Below are 20,664 nucleotides of genomic sequence, written 5' to 3'. Positions count from 1 at the left end.
CTATAGATCTGAAAGCTGAGAGCATGATTTTGGCTCTTGTTTTAGGTTTGCTTGACTGAATAGTTTATTATAACTACAATTTTAAAATTCCTTAGAAACATGAAACGATCTTTGCCAGAAGTACAACTGCTTTCCATCTAAAATGCCAGCATTTCAGTGTGTCTTGCAACATTTTAATTAGTTTGCTTATGGAACCAAACACATGCATAAAACACTGACAGTGAAGGAAAGTCTCCCTCACCATAATTAGTTTTTGCAAAGGATTACTTACATTTTCATAATTATTCAAATATTTTTGTACAAGGAATTTTACATTTTAAATAGATAATTATACCTCCATAACAAACCACTGCAAATTAGAAGCTTTGATATACCATTCTAATTCTTGGTACAGTGCACTGTTGGTATTGCCATTAGATCACGCATTTGTTGTTTAGAAAGATAGATCTGCTGTGTCAACCTGTTAAATGTGAGTTATTGCCAGAAGATTTGTTGTCCTTTCATGTAGCATTCTGTTTTCAAAGGAAATCCAAGCTATACAGTTTTCAATAGTTAAAGAAGTTCAGAATTTTCCCATCTGAGTTAGCAATAAGTGTTTCAGCTCATACAATTTTTCTGTAGATGTTGTAGAAATAGGCTGAGCTCTCTAAAAAGAAAGTCAGGGAAAGACTCAAGATTTCTGTAACTAAATTAGAGTTAATCGATAACTATATATATTCTAGTATCCCTGTGCCAGATAGAGTTATTATTTAGAGAAAGTTATAATTTATAGCACATACATTGTATATTAAGTACAAATATAATTACTGATAATTGCATATTTATATAATAGAAATACATATTAACTCATAAAAGTAATTTTAAGCAATAGAAATGAGCAGAAATGGAAACAATGATCTTTTCTAACCTTATCACCCTGATAAAGGCACAGGCAATATTATGAGCTCTTGCTAGGAAGTTAGGTAAGTTCATAGCCTGGTAAGATAGAAAATGGAGAGTGATTTCTAACTTTGGATTTGTGAAGAGTTCCTTTTCACTCCCAAATAACTACTGATGTTGACCAAGGCTTTGCTAGATGTCATCATGAGAAGAAGAAAGTATTACATTTATGCCAGTGCCAATAAACCCCTAAGATGACAGTGCAATTGCACTGGCAAATCTGGAATTTTAGCTTAGAGATTCTTCTTTTCAAAGAAAATAAGCGTCCTATAATCATTGCTCAGATCTGACATAGCCTCACAAAAATTTTTTTAAAAGATAATTTGACAAAGGCCCTGTGAAACAATAGCAGAATCTTGCATTTGGAGTCAGAGTAAAATGTACCTTTTAAAAATTATTTCCCATTTAATATTTGTCTTTAAAGCTAAAATAAAACAGGTGGAAATTGTTGTGTTTGGGTGCTGGAAATGTTACACATAAAGCTTTGTGTGAAATCAGGCACACATGTGAAAGCTCCAGGGAGATTAGAAACAGAAATAAATTCTCACTCAACGGCTTGACATATACCATCAACAGACATGTGAAAGTGGCACAGCTTGTGCCAAAAAAGATAGTAAGTTATCAAGAATATAATTTTGTGTAACCGGGGTCAGTTGAAGCATTTTAATGTGCTTAGATGAGGAGAACATTCAAAGGTAATCACATACTTACAAGACTGCATGGTTTGGCTGTCCTTTTTCATTATTATTATTGTGGAAAGAAAACATGATGTCATAAGAACATGCATCCAGTGTTTCCAAGGATAAGAATAAAATAGCTTTTGGTATTTAGTATTGTGTAAGACATTTAAAGCCTATTTCATCATTTATTCAAATATTTGTTCCAAGTCCAAAACTGACATACCTTTTGAGAGAATGATAATTATTTGCTAATAATTGTCTTTTACATGTCTAAACCAATCCATAATCCACAAATAATTAGTTTCCAACTGTTGCATCAGTGCATTGTGTCAGAAAATCATAACTGTATTCCTACGTAATTTGGAGAATGGCAAATTTGGAAAATAATGAACATATTCCAGAAATGCATCCTAGGAGACCAAAGTCCAGTCCAAACCAGTTTATTATAACTACAATTTTAAAAAATTGTAGTTGTAAGAAACAAGTTGGTTGAGCTTTGATATGTAAGGTTAAACCATGACCATTCCTACAGAAACTATTCTAAAAAATTGAGGAGGAGGGACTCCTCCCCAATTCATTCTATGAGGCCAACAACATCTTGATACCCAAACCTGGCAAAAAAAGAAAACTTCAGCCCAATATCCTTGATAAACATCAATGTAAAAATCCTCAGCAAAATACTTGCTAACCAAATTCAGCAGCACATCAGAAAGCTAATCTGCTATGATCAAGTAGGCCTCATCCCCAGAAGGCAAGTTGGTTCAACATACACAACACAACATACACAAATCAATAAATGTGATTCATCACAAAAACAGAACTAAAGACAAAAAAACCACATGATTATCTCAACAGATGCAAAAAAAAAAGGCTTTCGATAAAATTCAACACCCCTTCATGTTAACAACTCTAAATAAACTAGGTATAGTAGAAACATACCTCAAAATAATAAGAGCCATCTATGACAAACCCACAGTCAACATTATACTGAATAGGCAAAAGCTAGCAGTATTCCCCTTGAATACCAGCTCAAGACAAGTATGCTCTCTGTCACCACTTTTGTTCAACACAGTATTGGATGTCCTAAGCAGAGAAAGCAGGCAAGAGAAAGGAATAAAGGGCTTCCAAATAGGAAGAGAGGAAGTCAAACTATTTCTGTTTGCAGATAACATGATTATATATCTAGAAAACCTCATGGTCTCAGCCCAAAAGCTCCTCCCACTGATAAACAACTTCAGCAAAGTTACAGGATACAAAGTCAATGCACAAAACTCACTTAGCATTCCTAGACACCAATAACAGCCAAACCAAGAGCCAAATCAGAAAGGCGATTCTACTTACAATTGTCATAAAAGAATAAAATACCTAGAAAACCTAGAAATACAGCTAACCAGGGAGGTGAAAGATCTCTACCATGGGAATTACAAAACATTGCTCAAAGAAATAAGACAAGACACAAACAAATGGAAGAAAAATCCCACGCTCATGAATAGGAAGAATCAATATAATTAAAATGGCTATACTGCCCACAGCAATTTACAAATTCAATGCTACTCCTATCAAACTACCAGTGATGTTCTTCACAGAATTTAAAAAAAAAAAACTATTTTAAAATTCAAATAGAACCAAAAAAGAGCCCAAATAGCCAAGGCGATCCTAAGCACAAAGAACAATGCTGGAGGCATCATGTTACCTGACTTCAAACTATACTACAAGGTTACAGTAACAAAAACAGCATGGTACTAGTACAAAAACAGGCACGTAAACCAATGGAAAAGGTTAGAAAGCCCTGAAATAAGGCCACATATCTATGAACATCTGATCATCAACAAAGCTGACAAAAACAAGTAATGGTGAAAAGACTTCTTATTCAATAAATGGTGCTGGGAAAACTGACTAGCCATAAGCAGAAGATTGAAGCTGGACTCCTTCCATACACCATACACAAAATCAGCTCAAGATGAGTTGAATACTTAAATGTAAAACCCCAAACTGTAAAAACCCTAGAAGACAATCTAGGCAATACCACCCTGGACATAGGAACAGGCAAAGATTTTATGACAAAGACACCAAAAGCAATTGCAACAAAAGCAAAAGTTGAAAAGTGGGATCTGATTAATTGTTAAGAGCATCTGCACAGCAAAAGAAACTATCAACAGGATAAACAACCTACAGAATGAGAGTAAATTTTTGCCAACTATGCATCTGACAAAGGTGTAACATCCAGCATCTATAAGGAACTTAAAAATTTGCAAGAGAAAAACAAATAGCCTCATTTAAAAGTGTTCAGACATGAACAGACACTTCTCAAAAGAAGACATGCAGGCAGCCATCCAAGCATATTGAAAAAAATCTTGATATCACTGATCATTAGAGAAATGCAAATCAAAACCACAATGAGTTTCCATCTTATACCAGTCAGAATAGCTTTTATTAAAAAGTCAAAAAGTAACAGATGCTTGTGAGGTTGCAGAAAAATGGGAACATTTATACACTGTTGGTAGGAGTGTAAATTACTTCAACCATTGTGCAAAGCAGCATGGTGATTCCTCGGTGAGCTAAAAGTACAACTGTCATTCAACCCAGCAGTCCTATTATTACATATATACCCAGAGGACTAGAAATTATTCTACCATAAAGACACATGCACGTGAATGTTCAGTACAGCACTATTCACAATAGCAAAGACATGGAATCAAACTAAACGCCTACTAAAGACAGATTGGGTAAAGAAAATGTGGTACATATATACCATGGAATGCTATGCAACCATAAAAACAGAATTAGATCATCTCTTTTGCAGGAACATAGATGGAACTGGAGGCTATTATCCTTAGCAAACTAACTCAAGAACAGAAAACCAAATATTACATGTTCTCACTTATAAGTGGGAGCCAAATGATAAGAACTTACGAACACAAAGAAGGAAACAACAGACACTGTGGTCTAGTTGAGGTTGGAAGAAAGAGAAGGGAGAGGAACAGCAAAGATAACTATTGGATACTGGGCTTAATAGCTGGATGACAAAATAGTGTGTACAACAAACCCCTGGACATGTGTTTATGTAACAAAATTTTCATATGGACCCCCAAACCTAAAATAAAAGTTTAAAAGGAAGGTTGAACCATATGGCTGATATGTGATCTACAAAATCAGCAATTTCGTGTGGTTCATTCCAAGAGTAGTTGTGTTTTATAAGTTCATATGACACTGTTTTTCACTTCAATGCTACTATTACTCATTATCTACATTATTACATTGCATTATTATCTACTTTTATGTAATCTCCCCAAAATTTAGTGGCTTAAAACAACCAAAATTTATGTCACAGTTTCCATGAGTCAGGAATTCAGAAGTGACTTAGCTGAGTTGTTCTAGTTCACGGTTTCTTGTGAAGTTACCGTTAAGTTATTGGACAGTGCTGAATTAACTGAAAGCTTGATTGGGGCTGGAGGATCTACTCACAAGGTGGCTCATTCACATGCCAAGAAAGTTACTGTTGGTTGTTGGCAAGAGGTCTTAGTAGTTCCTTGCCCCAAGAGCCTCTCTGTAAGGCTGCTTTAATAACCCCACAATATAGCTAGCTTAACCTAGAAAAGGATCAAAGAAGTAAAAAGGAAGTCCACCATCTTGCTCAGATATCACAATGCCTTTTATGACCTAGTCTTGAAAGTCAGGCAGCATCACTCCTACCATATTTTGAAATGAGTCACTGAGTGCAGCCCATAAGTAAGAAGAGGCAGAATTAGGTTACACCTTTTGAAGAGAGGAGTATCAAGGAATTTTAAGGCCACCACAACAGCAATAGTTACTCTCTATGCAAACATACGTGACTAATGCTCATACAATGTTTTGAAACACAAGTTCATTTGGCGAAGGCAAGACACATATTTTTCCATCCTGATGCTTTCTTTCTCTACTTATCTCCTCTTCATCTTCCAATCTTTCTGCAAAAACCTCATTCTTCTCTCTTTCTTTTTTCAGCATCTCTGCCGAGATACAATATCTGAAAAGCAGTCGTCTTTATTATTTGCCATTTCAAGGACCTATGAGACAAACATACTTGAACCTTATAAGAAAGTAAATGTTTAATGAATTGAGGCAGCAGTTTTATTCCAGCTCTATTTATATGAAACTTTAAATCCACATATTTTGTAAAAAACTAGCCCCACAATTTGTTAGAGGAAAACTTACTTATTGTGAGCCAGCGTAACTGAGTTGTGGTTTCAGCTTAGTGGCTAACTAGCTGTCACATATTGGATAAAAAGCTCAATCTCACACCTCAGTTTTTCTTATGTCTACAATGAGGTTACCTGTAAGGTTTTGTTTAATGAAAAAATAGTATATGGTTATGATTAATAGTGACATGTGGAGTTAAATGTACATAATATAATAGCACAGAATTTTGTAGGTTTTTTTCCCCCTTCTGTTTGGTGCAGTTATACAGGGCAATAACAAAATACCCCATGGTCCCCCATATCCTCCTTTTTAAAAATGTTTGGACCCAGCCCATACTATTCTACAGGCAAATGATTTATTAACTGTGTATGATTTGGTCACGGTCACCACTGAAAAAAAATTGGCATGTACTGGAGATAGTCACAACTATTTTCTATTGTGCTAAGTGTCACCATGTCCATTGAGCAGGCTTTTGGAGCTGGTGAGCCTGAATTTTGGAAGCTGCATACTGAGCAAATAAGCTTTCAAATTTAAAGTTCCAATTTTAGATATTAATATGAAGAAAATATGTTTTGTTTTTTCACATATTTTACTTTTCTTGGGAAAAGTAAATTTTTTTTAAGTTGAATATTTGTGAATATTTTTATACAGTCAAGGTCACTAATGCAGGAAACATTTGTCATAATGCTGAGCACCTAAACATGCCTTTCACGTGCCATCTAGCCTTGCTCCCCAAGAAGACTTTTCAAGGTGTTAATTTGCCAATTTGCTTAAATATGTACATTTGATTAAATTTACAATGAGCTATCTAGAGACATAGACATAATATAAATGTCTTGTACTCATAAAAGAGTAATTGAATAAGAACACATATGGAAATTTTTACTAATATCAGGCCTAGTCTGGAGACAAAAGCAAAATCTGATTACAAACATATGTCTCAGATCACAGACAAACTTCTAAGCTCTGAGACAATTTAGCAATAACTTAAGTCACACCAGAACACACACATCCTAATCTACTTTTGCCAATGATGGCATAGTTCCTGGGTTATGTTTCTCCCCCTTTAAAGCAAAAATAAATAAATTAAAAAGCAAAGGCAAAACACGTAGCATATCTAATATTCCACAATATTGGCCTTAATTTAAATCCTAGGTTTAGATCATACCAGTAACAGATAGACAGCAAACATTCATTTAGTACTTACTTTTTAGCAAGTGCCTGATTGGTGAATGTACATTTGCAACAAAGTGAGAAACAGACACTGCTCTCAAGAAGCTGAATCTAAAATTAAGAGATTGCAGTAAAGAGCAATAAAGCAGCATAAAAGGCTTCAAAGACATCCTACCTCTGGAGATGATTAATAAAAACACAAAACAGAACAGGGTAAAAGTAGTTTAAGTATTTCTCTGTCTGGAAGAGAAGACTGGTCTTATATATTATTTATTTATGAATTCTCTAGTAGTGTCACTATTAATATCTGGTGTATCTAGTTCTTGCCTTTGGCTATACCAACTATCTCCAGGTCTGCTGAACAAAAAGCAGAGGAGAGAATTGGTGGGGCAGTGTGCTTGCCCTTAAACAGCCTGCATTCTGCTCGTTTCTCCAAAGATGTACAGAGCTATTGAATCATCTTTTTTGTTTGTTTTCCTTTTTTTAGAGACAGGGTTTTGCTCTGTTGCCCAGGCTAGAGTACAGTGGTGTGATCGTGGCCCACCGTAACCTCCAATTGCTGGGCTCAAGCGATCCTCTTGCTTCAGCCTCCCGAGTAGCTGGGATCATAGACAGCCCCACCATGCCTGGCTAATCTGTTATTATGATTATTTATATATATATATTTTTAGAGATGGCGTTTTCATGTGTTACCCAGGATCATCTCTAGCTCCTGTCCTCAAGCACTCTTCCCACTATGGTCTCCAAAATAGCTGGGATTTCAGTCATCAGCCACCACACCAGGCCCTGAGTAGTCTTTTAGGTAGACCTGCAAACACAGTTCCCACCCCATCTATATTACTGTTTTTCATCTTTGAACTTCTCTCCCTTGATTAATTCTTTGCATTCCTTGAAAGCCAAATACAACCAATATTCAGAGGGACTTTATTAGCTGTGGAACCCCCCAGACAACCACCACCATACTCAAGCTTTAATTAAAAAAAAAATTTTTTTGTTAATTGAAATGTAGTATGTATATACAAAAGCACACAAACACAAATCATAAGTGTACAGTTCAATGGATTTCCACAAAGTAAACATATCTGTGTGGCTACCATTAAGTCAAATAATAGAATATTACCAACACCCCTAGCAGCCCCATGGTGCTATCCCTCGGAAATCAATCTTCCTCTAATTAGAGTCATAGATTAGTTCCACCTAATACTGAGTTTTATTTAAATGGCATCATGCAACATGTACTCTTTTGTACCTGGTTTGTTTTGTACAATATCATGTTTGATTCATCAATGTTGTTATATGTAGCAGTGGTTTATTATTATTATTATTATTTTCCTGACACGGAGTCTTGCTCTGTGGCCCAGGCTGACCTGCAGTGGCACGATCTGGGCTCACTGCAACCTCCGCCTCCCAGGTTCAAACAATTCTCCTGCCTCAGCCTCCCAAGTAGCTGGGATTACAGGCATGCAACACAACTGGCTAATTTTTGTATTTTTAGCAGAGATGGGGTTTCACCATGTTGGCCAGGCTTTTCTCGAACTCCTGACCTCATGATCTGCCTGCCTTGGCTTCCCAAAGTGCTGAGATTACAAGCGTGAGACACCTGCCCAGCTGGTTTACTATTTCTCAGTGCAAAATAATTTTCCATTTTATGGATGTACCAAAATATATTTACCAATTCTGGAGTTAATGGAAAGTTTGGGGCTGTTACAAATAACACAACCATAGGCAATGTAGTACATGTTTTTGGTGATTATCTGTTACATATGTCTCCTGTACTCTTCTGTGTATTTCCTGTTACAGTCTAGATATTTTCTTTTGATCTATCTTCCAGATCATTTATCTTCAGCTGCATCCCTCTATCATGCTATCAATTTTAGTTATTGTATTGTTTCAATTCAAAATTCTCCATGTGATCATCCTCTTATAATTCTCCACTTGGTCATTTATTTATTTGAAGATACTAATCAAAACTATTTTATATTTGTTTTCTTATTACTGTAGTATTTGTGTCACATGTAGATATGTTTCTGTTGTCTATTGTTTCTTCTGGTCCTTTTACTTAATCTCTCTAAAAAAAATTTGTTGTCATTACCAGTCTTCTGAATGAGAAATTTTAGTGATAATTTAACCTATCCTCTGGCAGGCCAAGAAGAGGTATATTACTCAAATCTGATCAGATCTTGAAATAACTTGGGCTAGTTTGCAGCTTCAGTAAGGTTCAGGATCCCTCTAGTTTTCCCCATATACGTGGTGCATCCCTCAAGGTGTCCCAGTTAGAGCCTGAGTGTTTGCTAGGGCCATTCTTCTTTGAAGGCTCTGAAGTAGAAGTCTGGTCTCCCTAGAACTGTGGAAATGCTGAAAACTTCATATTACCCTTCAAGTATGTTTGGCTTTTTTCAACACACTTGATGCTTGGCTCATTTGCATCTTGTCCTGTGTCGTTAATCAGATGACTCAATGGAAGAACAGGTATTGATTGCCAATCTCACTTTAATTTTTTTTTAATTTTCATGGGTACATAGTAGTTACATAGTAGATATATATTTTTGTGGATACCATAGTAGATATATATATATATATTTCGTGGGTACATAGTAGGTATATATTTTTGTGGGTACATAGAGGGCACATGAGGTATTTTGATAAAAGTATACAATGTGTAAAAATCACATCAAAGTAAATGGGGTATCCATTCCCTCAAACATTTATCCTTTCTTTGTGTTACAACCAAATTATATGCTTTTAGTTATTTTAAAGTGTACAATAAATCGTTATTGAGTGTAGTCACCTTGTTGTGCTATCAAATACTAGGTCTTATTCATTCTATCTAACCATATATTTGAACCCATTAATTATTCCCATCCTCACTATCCTTCCAACCTCTGGTAACCATGATTTTACTCTCTCTCTCCATGAGTTGCATTGTTTTAATTTTTAGCTCCCACCAATAAGTGAGAACACAGGAAGTTTGTCTTGCTGTGCCTGGCTTATTTCATTTAACATATCTTCCAGTTCCATCCATGTTGTTGTAAATGACAGGATATTATATTTATGGCTGAATAGTACTCCATTGTGTATACGTACATTTTCCTTATCAGTTTGTCTGTTGACAGACACTTAGGTTGCTTCCAAATCTTGGCAGAGCAGTGCTGCCACAAACTATGGAAGTGCAGATATCTCTTCAGTATACTGATTTTCTCTCTTTTGGGTACATACCTAGCAGTGGTATTGCTGAATAGTATGGCAGTTCTATTTTTAGTGTTTTTAAGGAACTGCCAAACTGTTCTTTATAGTGGTTGTACTAATTTCATTTCCACCAACAGTGTTCAAGGGTTCCCGTTTCTCCTCTTCCTTGCCAGCATTTGTTATTGTCTGTCTTTTGGACAAAAGCCTTTTAACTGGGATAAGATGATATATCACTGTAGGTGGGATTTGCATTTCTCTGATGATCAGTGATGTTGTGCACACTTTTATATCCTTGTTTGCCATTTGCGTGCCTTCTTTTGAGAAATGTCTACTTAGATCTTTTGCCATTTTAAATTGGATTAGTTTTTTTTCTTATTGAGTTGTCTGAGCTCCTTATATATTCTGGTTAGTTAATCCCTTATCAGATAGCTTGCTTGAAAATATTTACTTCCATTCTGTGGGTTGTTTCTTCAATTTGTTGATTGTATCCTTTACTGTGCAGGAGCTGTTTACTTGATGTGAACCCATTTGTCCATTTTTGCTTTGGTTGCCTGTGCTTGTAGAGTATTACTCAAGAAATCTTTGCCCAGACCAATGCCCTAGAGAGTTTTTCCAATTTTTTCCTAGTAGTTTCTTAGTTTAAGATCTTAGATTTAAGTGTTTAATCCATTTTGGTATGATTTTTGTATTTGGTGAGAGGTGGGGGTCTAGTTTCATTCTTTTGTATATGCATATCTAGTTTTCCCAGCACCACTTATTGAAGATATTGTCCTTTCCACATTGTGTGTTCTTGGTACCTTTGTTGAAAATAAGTTCACTGTAGATGTATGGATTTATTTCTGGGTTCTCTATTCTGTTCCACTGGTCTATATGTCTGTTTATATGCCAGTACCATACTGTTTTCCTTACATTATCTCTGTTGCATAATTTGGAGTCAGGTAGTGTGATTCCTCAAGTTTTGTTCAAATTTTTGCTCAGGATAGCTTTGTCTATTCTGGGACTTTTGTGGTTCCATATAAATTTTAGGATTATGTTTTCTATTTCTGTGAAGAATGTTATTGGTATTTTGATAGGCATTTATTGAATATATAGATTGCTTTGAGTAATATATACATTTTTAAAAATATTTATTCTACCAATCTGTGAACATGGAATACCTTTTCATTCTTTTGACCTCTTCAATTTCTTACATCAATATTTTATAGTTTTCATTGTAGAGATCTTTCACTTTTTTGTTTTTTCCGAGATATTTAATTTTAATTATAGCTGTCATAAATGAGATTAGTTTTTTGATATGTTTTTCAGATAGTTTGGTGTTGTCATATAGAAATGGTACTGATTTTTGCATGTTGATATTGTATCCTGCAACTTTACTGAATTTGTCTATCAGTTCTAGTGGTTTTCTGTCAGAGTCTTTAGGTTTTTCCAAATATAAAATCATATCATCTGCAAACAAGGATAATTTTACTTCTTTCCTTTTCCTTTCCAATTTAGATGGCCTTTATTTCTTTCTCTTCTTCTATTGGTCTAGCTAGTACTTCCAGTACTGTGTTGAATAACAGTGGTGAAAGTGGGCATCCTTGTCTCATCTCAGATCTTAGAGGAAAAGCTGTCAGTTTTTCCCTGTTCAATATGATACTAGCTGTGAGTCTGTCATATATGACTTTTATTATGTTGAGGTATGTTCCTTTCATATCCAGGTTTTTCAGAGTTTTTTATTATGAAGGAATGTTAAAATGTAGCAAATGCTTTTTTTACCATCAAGTCAAATTATCATATGGTTGTTGTCCTTCATTCTACTGATATAAGATATCACATTGATTGACTTCTGTATGTTGAACCATTCTTGCATCCCTGGAAAAAAGTCCAACTTGGTCATGATGAATGATTTTTTTATTGTATTGTTGAATTTGGTTGTTTGGTATTTTGTTGAGGAAATTCGCGTCAATGTTCATCAGGGATATTGACCTGTTACTTTCTTTTTTCTTTGAGGTGTTTTCTGGTTTTATTATCAGTGTAATCCTGATCCCATAGAATGAGTTTGGAAGTATTCCCTCTCCCCTTTTCAGAATAGTTTGATTAAAATTGATATTAGTTCTTTTTCAAAACTTTGGTAAAATTCAGCAATGAAGCCACTGGGTCGTAGTCTTTTCTTTGCTGGGAGACTTTCTTATTATGGTTTCGATCACATTACTTGTTATTCATCTATTCAGGTTTTGGATTTCTTCACAGTTCAATCTTAGTAGATTGTGTGTCTAGGAATTTATCTATTTCTTTTACGTTTTCCAATTTATTGGCATGTAGTTTCTCAGAGTAGCCTCTAGTCATCCTTTGAATTTCTGTGGTATTAGTTGTAATGTCCCTTTTTCATCTCTAACATTGTTTATTTAGGTCTTTTTTGTTTTTTTCTTAGTCTAGTTAAAGCTTATCAACTTTCTTTATAATTTCAAAAAAACAACTTTTCATTTTGTTCATCTTTTATATTGTTTTAACCTTTCAATTTCATTTATTTCTGCTCCGAAGTTCATTATTCCTATTCTTGTAACTTGTGGTTTGATTTTTTCTTGATCTTCTACTTCTCTCAAATACACCAATAGGTTGTTTATTTGAAGTTTTAACACTTTTTTTATATAGGCACTATGGCTATAAACTTTCCTCTTAGTACTGCTTTTGCTGTGTCCCATAAGTTTTTGTATGTTGTATTTCCATTTTTATTTGTTTCAAGAACTTGTTACATTTTCTTCTTAATTTCTTCATTGACCCACTGGTCATTCAGGACCATATTGTTTAATTTCCATGTATTTGTGTACTTTCCAAATGATTTCTAGTTTTATTCCATTGTGGTCAAAGAAGATACTTGATACAATTTCTTCTTTTGAAATTTTTAAGACTTTTTGTCCTATTATATGGTCTATCCTTGAGAATGATTCATATGCTGAGAAAAAGAATGTATATTCTGCAGCCATTGGCTGAAAATATATATTAGGTCCATTTGTTCTTAGTGCATATCAAGTTCAATTTTTCTTTGTTGATTTTCTGTCTAAATGATTTTTCCACTGCTGAAAATGGATGTTGAAGTCTCCAACTGTTATTGTGTTGGGATCTACCTCTCTTGATAACTCTGATAATATGTGCTTTATATATCTGGGTGTCCCAGTGTTGGGTGCATACATATTTACAGTTGTTATATCTCCTTGTTGAATTCATCCCTTTATCATTACATATAGTGACCTTCTTTGTCTCGTAGTTTTTGTTTTTAAATCTATTTTGTCTAATATAAGGATAGCCACTCCTGCTCTTTTTTGGCTTCCAGTGTCACGAAATATCTTTTTTCATCCCTTTATTTTCAGTTTATATGTATCTTTATAGGTGAAATGTGTTTCTTGTAGGCATCAGATCACTGGGTCTTTTTCTTTTTAATTCATTCAGCTAGTCTATGTCTTTTGATTTGAGAGTTTAGTCTGTTTACATTAAATGCTATTATTGATAAGTAAGGACTTACTCTTGCCATTTTTTCATTTTTTTGGCCATCTCTTCCTTCTTTCCTTCTTGTCTTCGTTTTAGTGAAGGTGATTTTCTCTAGTGGTGTATTTTCATCTTTTACTTTTTATTTTTGTGTATCCATTTTTTTTTTGATTTGAGATTACCATGAAACTTGCAGGTAATATCTTATAACCCATGATTTTAAACTGATGACAACTTAACCTTTATTGCATAAACAAACAAAAAACAAGCAAGTAAATTGAAAACTAATAAAAATTCTGCACTTTAACGTCATCATCCTGTTTTTTAACTTTTTGTTTTTTCCATTTATTTATTATACTATGTCTTAAGTTGTTGTAGTTATTATTTTTGCTAGGTTCATCTTTTAGTCTTTCTATTCTGGGTATGAGTAGTTTATGCACCATAATTACAGTGTTTGTTATAATATTGTGTTTTTTCTATGTACTTACCATTACCAGTGAGTTTTGTACCTTCAGATGATTTCCTATTACTCATTAATGTCTTTTTCTTTCAAATTGAAGAGCTCCCTTTAGTATTTCTTGTAGGACAGGTCTCGTGTTGACGAAATCCCTCAGCTTTTGATTTGGAAAACTGAATGGTAAGTTTGGAAATGGTAATTTGGAAAATCCCTCAGATTTGATCTGGAAAACTCTTTCTTTCTCCTTTGTTTGAAGAACATTTTTACTGGATATACTAGTCTAAGATGAAAGTTTTTTTTTCTTCTGCACTTTAAATATGCCCTGCCACTCTCTCCTGGCCTGTAAAGTTTTCACTGGAAATTCTGCTGCCAGACTTACTGAAGCTCCATTGCATGTTATTTGTTTCTTTTCTCTCGTTCCTTGTAGGATCCTTTCTTTATGTTTGTCTTTAGGAGTTTGATTATCAAATGCCTTCAGGCAGTCTTTCTTGGGTTAAGTCTTCTTGGTGTTCTATAAACTTCTTGTACTTAGATATTGATGTTTTTCTCTAGGTTTGGAAAGTTCTCTGTTATTATGTTTTTGAATAATCTTTCTACCTCAATTTCTCTCTCTCTCTATCTACTCTTTAAGGCCAATAACTCCTAGATTTGGCCCTTTGAGGCTGTTTTCTAGGTTTTCCAAGCATGCTTCATTCTTTTTCATTCTTTTTTCTTTTGTGTCTTTTTACTGTTTATTTTCAAAAAGCCTGTATTCAAGCTCACTATTTATTTCTTTTGCTTGATCAATTCTGCTGTTAAGAGACCCTAATACATTTTACAGTATGTCAACTGCATTTTCTGCTTGATTATTTTAAATTATTTTAATCTATTTTTTAAGTTTATCTAATAGGATTCTGAATTCCTTCTCTGAATTATCTTAAATTTCTTTGAGTTTCCTCAAAACAGCTATTTTGAATTATTAGTCACATATCTCTGTGTCTCTGGGTTTGGTCACTCATGCCTATTTAGTTCATTTGGTGAAATCACGTTTTCCTGGATGGTTTTAATGCTTGTCAATGTTATTGGTGTCAGAGTATTGAAGAATTATATATTTATTCTTACCTTCATAGTTCAGCTTGTTTGTACCTGTCCTTCTTGGGAAGCATTTCCAAGTATTCAGATGGTCTTGGGTGCTGTAATGTAAATCTTTCATCACTGCAGCTATATCTGCCTTAGGGGACACCCAAGCTCAATAACACAGTAACTCTTGCAGACTTATAGAGGTACTGGATTGGAGGTCTTGGGTAAAATCTGGAAGAGTTCTCTGGAATACCAGGCAGAGACTCTTGTTCTGCTCCCTTACTATCACCCAAACAAATGGAGTTTCTATCCCTTTCTGAGCTGTCTAGAGCTGAGATAGGGTGACACAGGCACCCCTGAAGCCACCACCACCACTGGAACTATGCTGAGTCAGACCCAAAGCCAGCATAGCAGTGAGTCCTGCCCAAGGCCTGTGGTGGCTACTGCCTGGCTACTGCCCCTGTTCACTTAAAGCCCAAGGACCCTACAATAAGCAGATGGTGAATCCAGCCAGCTTCGTTTCCTTCTCTTCAGGATGATGAGTTACCCTGGCACCAGGCCATTCCAAAGATGTCATCCAGGACCAGGGCCTGGAGTCAAGCACCTCGGGTATTAATTAGTCTGTTTACCTACCACTATAAAGAACTGCTCAAGACTGGGTAGTTTATAAAAGAAAGAGATTTAATTGACTCACAGCTCAGCATGGCTGAAGACAAAGAGAAAGCTAGGACCTCCTTCTCAAGGTGTCAGGAAGGAAAAGTGCTGAGCAAAGAGGGATGAGCCCCTTATAAAACCATCAGATCTTGTGAGAACTCCCTACCATGAGCACAGAATGGGGGAAACTGCCCCCATGACTCAATTACCTCCACCTGGTCTTTCCCTTAACACGTGGGGATTATGCAATTCAAGATGAGATTTGAGTGGGGACACAAAGCCTAAACATATCAGGTATCTACCTGGTGCTTCATTCTACTGTGGCTGAGCTGCCACCCAAGTCACAAAAAAAAGTTCTTACCATTCTTTCCTCCCCTTTTTACAAGCAGAGGAGTCTCTCCCTATGACCACCACTACCACAGGTCCGTGGAGATTACTGCTGGCTGTTATTAATGTTCACTCAAGACCCAAGGGCTCTTCAGTCAGCTGTTGGTAAAAGCTGCCAGATCTGTGTCTCTCAGGAGAATGGGTTCCCCTCTGGCCCAAGCCAAGTCCAGCAATATCATCCAGCAGCTTGGCCAGGAATCAGAGACCCCAGTAAATACTTGGTACTCCACCCCACTGTGGCCCAGCTGGTATCCAAGCTGTGAGGCAAAGTCCTCTTTACTTTTTTTCTCCTTTCCTTAAGCAAAAGGAGTCTCTCCCTTTAGCTAACATAGCTTGGAATGTGCTGGGTCACACCTAAAGCAAGCATAGCTCTGAGTTTCACCCAAGGTCCACAGCAAGTACTGCCTGGCTACCATTGCTGATTATTTAGGGCCCAAGAGCTCTCTAGTCAGTAGGTGATGAATGCTGCTAGGACTTGGCCCTTTGCTTCAAGACAGTGGGTTCCTTTCTGGCCCAGGGTGTGTCTAGAAATATAGTATGACAGCTAGGGACTGAAACGGGTATTCAAGATGCAAGACAAAGTCCTCTTTACTCTCTCCTCTCCTCTCCTCAGACAGAAGGAATGAGGCTCTAGGACTTGAGAGCTCTTCTGCCTGGGGCTGGGGGAGGGATGACTCAAGCACTCCCTTGGCTTCCTAGGCTGATGTCTCACTAGGTCATGTGTACCTCAAGTCCACTGGCTCTGAACACAGCACAGCACCTGGACTTGCCTGGGAATTGGAGTCCTTGTGGCCTAGACTGCTTTTTAAGTTTATTTAGAACCCCAGAGCCCTTTAGCCCATGGTGGAGGGGCTTGCTAAAACTCATATTCAGACTGCTGAGATGGTTAATTTTCCTCTGGCTACGGCTGGTCTAAATGCTCCCTCCGTGGTGGCATTGGCTGTGTTCCACCCCATGTTGCTTTCCGCTATGACTGGGCAGCACTGAGTTGCAATGTGAAGTCCCACAATCCGTTTCCTCTCCCTCCCTCAAGCACATAGATACTCTCTCTGCACCGTACACCCACAGCTGGGGTGTAAGGGAGGGGTGGTATAAGCTATTCAAGACTTTCTTTCCTACCTACTTCAGTGTCTCTTCCCTTAAATGGTGTTAAAACTACCCAGTTTAGTGTCTCTTTCCTTACATGATGTTAAGACCAGATACTGTGATTGCTCACCTGATTTTTAGTTCTTATGGTGATGTTTTTTGTATGGATAGTCAATCAGTTTGGTGCTACTGTAGAGGGAATAATCACGGGAGGTTTCTGTTCAGCCATCTTACTCCACCTTCCTCCCAATCTCTTTTAGGAACCTCATTTGCCATTGGAATTTTTGTCACTCAAGTCCTAAATGCCTTGGCAGTTCAGAACTCCAATTGTTGTTTCCCCAGCCGTGTGAAAACACTGAAAGGTCTTCTCTGTGTTAGAAGTCTTAGGAGCCCCTCTAACTAGCTTAGTCATATCTTGGCATATGTCAAAAATCGGTAAATGACCTGAGGAAGAAGGCAATGGGCAGAAAATTTAGCTCCCCTCTATAAGCTTTCCTTCTCTCCAGGAACTGGCCCTTTAGGACCAGCTGTTTTAGGAGCTCTGTAGTGATTTGAGATCCATTGTTTAAAATCTCATCAAGATATTTAATTCTTAACAGGATTATTGTTCTGCCATAAAATAATCCAAAATAGCTGGAAGTAGAAGTTCCACGCTTGAATTTTTATTTATTCAATTTTTAAAATAAATGCTTAAGTGGCTTTAAGATAAAGCTGCTGCCAACATATAAGACAGTAAATTTTGAGGGAAAAAATTTTCTTAATTATCAAATTTTAAGAAGTTTCAGAAAAGACCAGAAATTATTTACTTCCCCAGGACTGAAATACATAAAAAGAGACTAAACAGTGCCAAAGCTAAACAAATGCTTAAAGTAATGACCATTACATCACATCTAGATTATATATTTTACAATACCCACTTTTCACAAGTTAAAGGTAAACATTTTCTTTGTAGATCATACAATGTATGGAATTTTTCACTATTATTTGAATTAATAGTTTTTACTATATAGATTTTAATTTATGTGTGTTCTTTTAGAATTTTTTTCATATTTGTGTGCTGTAACACACACAAAACTCATAAATCCACATGCATGTGCATGCACACTCATTCTAAAAAATTAGAAGTAAATCTGCTAGGCCAGGGGCTGTGGCTCAAGCCCATAATCGCAGCATTATAATCTCTATAATCCTTCGGCCTCGGAGGCCAAGGTTGGCAGATCACTTGAGGCCAGGAGTTTGAGACCACCCTGGCCAACATGGCAAAACTCCATCTCTACTAAAAATACAAAAATTAGCTGGGCGTGGTGGTGGGTGCCTGTAATCCCAGCTATTCCAGAGGCTGAGGCAGGAAAATCGATTGAACCCGGGAGGCAGAGATTGTAGTGAACCGAGATTGCACCACTGCACTCCAACCTGGGCTACAGAGTGTGACTCCGTCTCAAACAAACAAACAAAAAAGAAGTAAACCTGCTAGTTGACACCAATAGGTTTACAATAGGTTTATAGGGACACAATTAATCAGGAAATGAATACAGTGAACAATTTCTGATTATAAAGCCTCTGCTGGATGTGATGAATCCAAACCAGTCCAAGAAATGTTAGGGTAATTAAAATGAAAGCCACAGATGCATCTTTACCAGCCTAAAGTTTCTCTTTCAGGTATGATAGGAAATGAAGGTGAAGTTAGTTCCTTAGCTTTAAAATGTCTACATGCTTTTTAAAATTTACTACCAGTTCAGTTTGTTTTCCAAACAAAACACCAGCTTTAAAAGCTGCGCTAGATGTTAGGGGATGTTTTTCAGCTCATTCAAGCCTGTAACATCATTCTACCTAAAGTCCTATACTATAAATTATTGGTTTCATCAAATCCATTGAGATAGAACTGCACTACTCAGTATGGAGAACCTACAAAAATGTCTCTGTATCTATTGCTGAAATTCAAAATAAGATTTGCAAAATTTACTCTAGAGAGACAAGGAGTAAAGATCTAGGAAAGAAGAAAATGAATACTTGTAAACTTTTCTACATTCCCTCAAAGTATATTTTCATTTTCTATAATTTCAAACTTACAGAAAATTTACAAGAATAGTACAAAGAACTCTTATCTAGACTTTACCTGGATTCACTAATTATTTGCAGGTTTCCCATTTGCTTTATTGTTATCTCTTCTTCTTCCATTCCTTCCTCCCTTCTTTCTTCCAGATTTTTGAGCTACTTAAATGTTGTTGGAAATATTTTGCCCTTTTATCCCTAAATACTTCAGTGTGTCTTTTCTAAAAATGAGGATATCCTCTTACCACAGAAGTTATCAACATCAGGAAATTTAATGTTGATATAACATTGCCAAATCTGCAGTTTATATTCAAATTTGTCAGTTGTTCTGGTAATGTCCTTTTTAGTTATTTCTCCCATGTCCAGAATCCAATCTAGACTCATATACTGCATTTAGTTTTCATGTTGAGTCTTTTATTGTGAAACAATTCTTCAACCTTTCTTTATCTTTCTTGTTTGGACATCTGTGAAGAGTACAAGCCAGTTACTCTGAGGGATGTTCTTCAATTTTTTTTCTGATATTAGATTTTTTAAAAGCACATTTTTACTTAGCTACTTACTGTACGCTCTGGCACGTTATGTCTAGGAAATGTATCTGTCTTGCTCATTTGTGTTTCCCCATCATTAGTACTGTGCCTGGGTACACAGTAAGTACTCCATAATTGATTTTTGAGTAGACACATACCAATATGTGGCATTCATTTGATGCATATTATTTAATTTTTAATCCTTGCTACAACTTCAAATCTAATTATCCTTAAACCCATTTTGCAGATAAAGAAACTTAGGGTCAGAGTCTATTAATCACCAAAGTTACATAAGATATTAATTTGCAGTTCTAAGCTCCAAAGCTGTCTCTTCATCATAGATCTCTTCTCTTCATACTATGTTCACTCTCTGAAATTTTTCAATCTTCCAGGCATTGTGCTTTCTGATTCTAGTGTCAACTTTAATATTAATTATGCTGCCAATTATTAAGATACAAATGTAACTGAATGGAATGATGTAAACCTAAGTGCTAACGTATTTTTATCTGCTAAATACATGAATATATGCATCTTCCTATGTTCAGTAGCTTCTGAGGATATTTCACAGTCTCATATCATTTGTCTCCAAATATATTTATAATAAGAATAGAAATTATTACCTTTGAACATATAACAAAGAATTATGTTACTTCAAGATCTGTGAAATTAGGCTGGGCACAGTGGCTCATGCCGATAATCCCAGCACTTTGGGAGGTCGAGGCAGGTGGATCACCTGAGGTCAGGAGTTCGAGACCAGCCTGGCCAACATGGTGAAACCCCATCTCTACTAAAAATACAAAAAAAATTAGCCGGGCATGGT

At 36.1% G+C, this 20,664-nt stretch overlaps 1 protein-coding gene across 4 annotated transcripts in view; it reads left to right on the top strand.

Moving 5' to 3' along the window:
* The window catches only part of ZNF385D (zinc finger protein 385D), a 943,735-nt gene that overhangs the window by 374,751 nt on the left and 548,320 nt on the right, over positions 1-20,664 (top strand). The gene's annotated exons all lie outside the window — the stretch shown is intronic.

This window comes from Gorilla gorilla, chromosome 2 (genome assembly GCF_029281585.2).
Source record: "Gorilla gorilla gorilla isolate KB3781 chromosome 2, NHGRI_mGorGor1-v2.1_pri, whole genome shotgun sequence".
Classification (NCBI taxonomy): Eukaryota; Metazoa; Chordata; class Mammalia; order Primates; family Hominidae; genus Gorilla; species Gorilla gorilla.
The sequence above is the reverse complement of the archived record's forward strand: the minus strand, read 5'-3'. Positions and strand labels throughout refer to the sequence as shown.